Raw genomic sequence first — 7,817 nt, 5'->3', positions numbered from 1 at the left:
GACAGAAAAATCAATGAGAGAGAGACATCAATTGGCTGCCTCCCACACGGTCCCCACCTGGGATTGAGCCTGCAACCTGGGCATGCACCCTGACTGGGAATGAACCAGGGACCTCCTGGTTCATGGGTCAATGCTTAACCACTTAGCCACACAGGCTTGGCAATAATCTTTTATTAATGCAACTATTACTTTTGTTCTTTCAAAGTTGGTCATAAGATTGCAAAATTTAAAGCAGAGAGGAACCTTGAATGATAATTTCTTTACCATGGTGACTCCATAATATTTTTATCTCCATGATAATGTGTATTATAATTATCTTAACATATAAAAATTATGTTAGCCTGCTATTATTTATTGTGTGAAAAATTACTTTTTAAAATCAGATTTTATCTCTGGATGACTCCTTGCTATGCCTTTATTTTGAATAAGGATCAGCTTTTCTAGTATGATCCATAAAACCAGCCTTACTAATGTATATTAAAGATAAACATTAACCTACATTTACAAGTTCTTCTATGAACTTAAACCCCAAATTATGATGGAATCTTTTAGCCATTGCTAACATTCCTTCTCTAAGTTGTACTAAAGAGAAGGGCCAAAATGCATAGAATACTTGCACTGCTTCTGTGCTACTATTAGATTCCTACCTCTCAATAGAACTCACATCAAAAGTGCTATTTCATTGACTCATTTCCAGTGTAGGTTTCTAGAATGTTTATAATCATGCAAGATATTCTTGTGTAGAATTAATCCATCTTACACAGCTTGCTTTTCTTCATCAGACACTTCGCTTTATAATTGTTTTATTCAAGATCCTTCTGTTCATTTTTTTTATAAATATATCTTTATTGATTTCATAGAGGAAGGGAAAGGGAAAGAGAGATAAAAACTTCCACTGAGCCAAACCAGCTAGGGCCTTTGTTCATTTTTAATGAAAACAAAACAAAACTGTGCCACCTGGTAATAAAATACATATTTGTGTTTTGAGTTATTTCCAATTACTATTACCAGTTAACATGTATTTGACATTTTCTCAGTTCTAAATGTACTTCATATTTTTAGTCTCTTTTAATCCTTCAGAGGTAGCACTATGTTATTTATCTTCTCAGATGAGAAAATTGAGGGTTAAGAGAATTAAGAAGCTATTCTTCAGTCTCTGAACAAGTAAGCAGAGTTGGGATATCAATGCAACAGGCTTATATACTCTGAACATTTTTGTTTATGAAAAGAAATACTGAACTTGAAGGTGTTCTTTAGATATTCTGATACATTGTTTTTTGGTGACTGCAGACTGGCTTACAGAGACTGCTCTAGGTACATAGTAATAGTAGATACATAATAATTGTTGAATGAATTTCAGAGTCCAATTCTGGTGTTTATACTGGATACTAAAAAATGATTGAAACTTTTTGGATTTAAGTTTCTCAGATCCAGTTAGAAAAATAATGAATTTAGGTATTGGAAAAATGGGACATCCACATGCAAAAGAATGAAATTGGACCCTTATCTTACACTATGCACAAAAATTAATGAAAATCAACTCGAAAATGAATGAAACTGTAACTGAATAACTGCTAGAAGAAAACATAGGGAGAATCTTCATGTCATTAATCTTGGCAGTGATTTCATGGGTATGCCACAAATAGCACAGGCAGCAAGAATAAATATAAACAAGTGGGACTCATCAAACTGCAAAGCTTCTGCACGGCAAGGGAAACAAACAACAGATTAAAAGTGCAACCTACAGAATGGGAGAAGATGCTTGCAAACCAGATATCTGATAAGAGTTAATCTCTAGACTATATTAGAAACGCCAAAAATGCAATAGCAAAAAAACTAATAACCTGATTTTAAAAATGGGGTAAGAAGTTGAATAGACGTTTCTCTAAAGAGGACATACTGATGGCCAACAGGTAGATATTAAAAAAACACTCACACATACACAACCATGCTCAACATCACTAATTACTGGGGAAAACAAATCAAGTGAGATATCACCTTGGACCTGTCAGGATGGCTGTTATAAAAGAAGACAAGTGTTGGCATGGATGTGGAGAAATTGGAACCTTTGTACACCGTTGGTGGAATATAAAGTGGTGCAATCACTATGGAAAACAGTATGAAGGCTCTTCAAAGAATTAAATATAGAGCTACCATATGATCCAGTCATCTCACTTTTGGGTATTTATTCAAAGAATTGAAATCAGTATCTTGAGAAGCTACTAGCATACCCACGTTCTTTGAAGAACTGTTTATAATAGCCAAGACGTGGGAGAAATTAAGTGCTTATTGACAGATGAATGGATAATGAAAATATGGTATCCTATCTAATAAAAGAGTAATATGCAAATTAACCATCACTCCGGCAAAAAGATGGCGGCACCTAGTCCTCTCAGCCCCCGCTGGAGTCCTCCAATCCCGGGGGGTGGCCACTGAGAGCAGGACCTGCTTGGCCGTCACCTGCAGTGACCCAGGAGCATCCATGTGGGCCCCGCAGACAGTGCACAGCAGGGCCTGCTTGGCCATCGCCAGCAGCGACCGGGGCAGCAGCCAAGCGGGCCCTGCAGACAGCAGAGAACCACGGGGAGCGGGCCGAAGCCATCAGTAGGACATTCCCTGTGGGCTCCCAGATTGGAGAGGGTGCAGGTCAGGCTGAGGGCCCCCCCCCCCCGCCCCCCATGCGTGAATTTCGTGCACCGGCCTCTAGTATACATATAATGTCATACTATTCAGTCTTTAAAAAGGAGGAAATTCTGCATTCTATGATAAAATGGATGAACCTTGAGGACATTTCACTGTATGTGAAATAAGTCAGTCAGAGAAAGATAAAAATACTGCATGCTTTATCTTAGTATTACACGAGGTATCTAAATTAATTAAATTCACAGAATTATTTAAGAGTGGAATGGTGGTTGCCAGGGGTTAGGTGAAGAGGGAAATGGGGAGTTCCCAATCAACAGGCATAAAGTTTCATTTAAGCGAGATGAATAAGCTCTAGAGATTTGCTTACAATTGTGTTTGTTATCAACAATACGTATTGTACACTTAAAGTTTGTTAAGAGAGCACATATGTTGTGTTTTTACAATTAAATATTTAAAAAGAAAAAAATTAGATTAACTGTCCTTTCGATACAACGATCTTTGGTCACATGAAATATTTTTCAGAAGCTATTTTTTTTGTAGACTAAAATCAGGCATGTTCTTCTTAGAGATGTAATAGTGGGAGGAGGGAGTGGTTACAAAACCTCCTTTGCTCTGCTTTGCAGTTTGAAATGTACTAGATTAGATGATCTTTCAGCACAAGGGTAACCTGAGTTCTAGATCTCCTTGATCGTGCTTTTCTGAAAGTCTGTCTTATACTTGGGAAGGGCATTAGGAAAATGTGCAGTATGGAGCTAACTAACACGAATAAACTACCATCGAGAGGGTTGCCTTCCAGGGTCAGTTGTTTCCAATTACTATGGCATTCAGTTTCAGGATGTTATGTCTTGACTAGCCTATGCTGTGTTGGAGACTGTGGTATTCTCTTTCATTTTTGGAAGAAATTTCTCTTCTTTCTGAAAATACTTTTCCTTTTCCTCCCTGCCCTTAGGTATTTAAAACATTTACTTGACACATCTGTATTACTCCTATGTGGCCACTTGAGTTCCTTGTTTTCACTTTTGTTGCGACAAGCCAGGTAAAGTTGGAGTTTCAGAATTAAGGAAATCATCCTACCATCTGATATATTTCCTTTATAGTGACTGCTTGCTTTTATATTTTTAGGCAAAATTTACTGTACTCTTACATTGGAGAAAATATATATTATTTTGCTTTGTCAACATTACAAAATCTCAAAACAGGGGCTATTAAAAAGGGCAGAGGCAAATGTCTTCAGATACAGGATCAGAATATGTTCCAGACTTCATTGGTGGGGTAAGCTCTTTGATTGCCTCCCACCATTTATTTGCCAACTTCTCTCCTACCAAAAGCTCATGTTTTCCTTCTGATTGTCTGTGAATTTTCAGGGAAACTGACTTCACCTCCTGCCGTTTAGATCAAGACAATCAGGGTATTTCATCCTTCTGGCTCCAGTGAGGTATGCAGGGTGGGTATGTGACCTAAGCCAATTCAATAAACTGAATCACAGGGCTTTGGTTGATATTCCAGAACAACAATGCTTTCTTTCTTGGTGAGCAAAGGGACTAGTCAGCCTCAGGAATTGCTGGCCCCTGTGTTGGAATAATGAGCTAAAACGGTATAGTGGAAAAGTGAAATGGAGCTGGGTCCTTGGTTATTTCATTGAATCGTTGGACCAGGCCTTATCAGAAGCTCATACATACTTCTTAACTTTGCAGTAAGGGAGCCAACAAATCTCCTTTATGTGTAAGTTAGTTTGCGTAAATCATTGCCACTGACGAATTTTGCCTAATACTTCAAAGCCTTTGGTACTTTTTCCTGGATCTTTCTAACTTAGTTTACTTTCCTAGAAGTAAAATCTCCTGTCTGCGTAGACCTTAGTTTCCTCACCTATTAAATGAAGAGTTTGTATTGGACTGTACAAAATATATATTGGATTACTTTTTCCCTCTGCTTCCAAGAAGTGAAACTCATGCCTGCTTGATCAGAAATTTGTTGACCTCCCTCTACCTATTTAGAAAGACTCTAGGAATGTGGATTTCTCCCATACTATATGTAGAACAGCAATCATGTTATATTCTTTTAGTCAATTTTACAATCTACGATCAACTCTTTCCGTTTTTGTCCCAGAAATATAGGGACAAATGATAGGGCTAAGATTTATGATGCCAAAGTTAAGCAGCCTGTCCCAATATAAATCAACTAATTTTGCTGTTTTTTTAAAAATAACATACTGGCTTTCTAACCTTAGTTAGCTATATCCTAAATGTCGTCAATAGTTAAAATAGTTATTTGAAAATAGTTTCACAGATCTTTCACCTCGTATTAGAAGAATAACTCAGAGCAGATGTCTTAAAGATATTCTGAGTCCATGTCAAATTCACATGTAAAGAAAAGTACAGAAGAGCTTTGAAACTCTGACATTGTACTGGAGGGATTTTAATGAGAGTTTGGAAATTCGTAAGGACTTTAACCATCTATTTAACAAGATAAGCTAAGGAACCAAGCAGATTTCTAAAGCTGAATGGGTGGTGATGGTGGTGGTCGGTAGGTGTTGGTGGGAAATAACTTTTATTGGATTGTGCCAAATGGTGACAGGCAGCAATCAGGACTTTAAAAGAATTCAGTGAATGGTAATTTGCAGCAATCCAGTTTCATGTAGCAAAGATTACCTGCAAGGCACACATTTCTTTTTCTTTTTGAAAATGACAGCTTTGATATGTGTGACTCAATGATGAATGACTTTGTGAAATACTATTTATGAAAAATAGATGTGCTCCTCCAGATTGCACTGTAGGGCATTTAATGTTTTTTTAATGAGCGTATGTTTTACAGATTTTGCAAATTTTTTTTATCAAACTCTTCTTGGTCTTATCTATAAAGAAAAAAAATCACATGATCATATTTGGGTCTTATATTGCTCTATTTTTTTCTGTTATGCTTGCTAACCAGACTTTAACAAAGAGCTTTCCTGTGTTCTGAAGTATTACTTAAATTAAAAATGTTTACACTTTACAATCTTAATTTAAGGCCAACCATAATATTAGCCTAGAGGAGTTTGCCCTGGAGTTCAGATGCATCTGCCATTTTGAATGGATGCTCCGGGGACCTGTCTTATTTTGTTTCTCTCAAGAACACCTTGTTAAATTTGGTGATCATGTCCAAAGTCAGCAATGCATGCTGAGTTTCATGAGTTATTTGGCTATACATTGGGTTGCATTTTTTAAAGCTGTCACTATTTTCATTGAATCTTATAGTGTTATATTGATTTATAGCTTGTGTGCGAGTGTGTGTGTCTGTGTATGTGATGGCTACATTTGCTTTCTGCAGTTTAAGAAATAGTTTAAAATAGTATCTTTTCATCGTGTTCATAAGGTGAAAATCTAGTAGATAAAATTTAGAAAACAGAGGACCTAAAATTTATTTGTGTTGCTTTCTAAAACACATGTTTAATTTAAAGCATTTCTTTTTTTCTTTTTAACTTATTGAGAGATTACTTTTTCCTATGGTAGAATAATAGGAGTTACTCTAAAAAAGGTATTTCCTGTCTCAAAATTGGCCTAATATTTACTTTCTCTGTTTGAAAGTTATTTGTATGTAATCTATTCATCCAGATTTCCTAAGTTTCACTGACAGTTAACTGGTAAACTCAGATAATCTGGACACAACCAGCAGGAATCAGCATGGTTCATAGGAAAGGAGCCGTAAAAGCTCTAAAGGACAGAGCAGTTCATTCACTCCTTGTGATGAACTGATTTGCCTCCAAACCTGCATTAATGCATGAGCATTTTCTATTAAATGCAGCAGGTACTGACAGTGTTACTGTGATCAGATTATTAGGTGCCTTGAGATGAGAAATAGCCGTGGCACATTTCCTGCCCTCATGGAGCCAGTGGATCACTAGTGGCCGAAGACAGAAGCAAAAATCATACCGAAGACATATGTAGGAAGCATAGGGGACACAGGCATTCTGTGAGGGCTCCTCGAAGGACAGGGTCAGAAGCAGCTGGGGAAAGGAACCATTATGAAGGAACCAATGCTTGAGATTCTTAGTGAAGCATTAAGCAGCCTTTCTTGGTGAGAGGAGATGGGGGAAGGCTTTCAGTTGGCAGAAATGCCAGGAGTACAGACTGGGAGCTTCAGATTATTAGGCCTTAAATAGGTTGTCCATGAAGAAAACTGGCATGTAGTTGTGTCTTAAATGCCAGGTCAAGGAGTGTTTCATGTACGTACTTCGCTAGGCAGAGGGGAATCACTCGAGGCTCGAAAGCAGTAACTTGGAACTGGACTTTATGGGGAGCAGTTGAAACTCCTTAGGAAGAACTGGAATGCATTCGGAAGTTGCTCAAAGAGTAAAGGGCCTAACTGCATCCCGGAGGAAGGAATGGAAAGAAAGAGACAAATGCCTGGCACATTGAGTATGTGGAATCCATTGTATTTGGCGATTATTTGAATATAGAGGCTGAGGGAGACTGGTGTTAAGGAAAATTCCAAAGTTTTGAGGCTGTGTGTCTTTGGAATGTTGGTTATTATTATTTTAAAAATATCTTTTTATTGGTTTCACAGAGGAAGGGAGAGGTAGAGCGAGATAGAAACATCAAAGATGAGAGAGAAGCATTGACCGGCTACCTCCTGCATGCCCCACACTGGGGTTCCAGCATATGTTTTACAGATTTTGCAAATTTTTGCATCAAACTCTTCTTGGTCTTATCTATAAAGAAAAATTACATGATCATATTTGAGTCTTATATTGCTCTGTTATATTATTTTTTTTCTGTTACGCTTGCTAACCAGACTTTAACAAAGAGTTTTCCCTTGCCTTAAGTTAAAAATGCTTATACTTTACAACCTAGGCATGTGCCCTGACAGGGAATCGAACCTGGACCTCTTTCATAGGTTGATACTCAACCACCGAGCCACGCCAGCCATGCTGGAATGTTGGTTATCTTATTGACAGAAATCTGGGGGGTTGGGGGTTAGAAGAAGGAGCTGTTTGTGGAGAGAAAACAGGAATTAGGTAAAATGGACATGTGGTCCCCTCCTCCCATGGTTCTAGCACAGTGGTTCTCAACCTTGGCTGCACATTAGAATCACCTGGAATCTTTTTAAAATCCTGATTTCTGGGCCTCATCCTCCGGAAAGTCTGTTTCTTTGTGACTAATGTTGTGGCCCCACCCCATAACAAAGAAACAGAATTT

This window comes from Myotis brandtii, unplaced genomic scaffold, assembly GCF_000412655.1.
Source record: "Myotis brandtii unplaced genomic scaffold, ASM41265v1 scaffold645, whole genome shotgun sequence".
In the NCBI taxonomy this organism is placed as follows: Eukaryota; Metazoa; Chordata; class Mammalia; order Chiroptera; family Vespertilionidae; genus Myotis; species Myotis brandtii.
The sequence above is the reverse complement of the archived record's forward strand: the minus strand, read 5'-3'. Positions refer to the sequence as shown.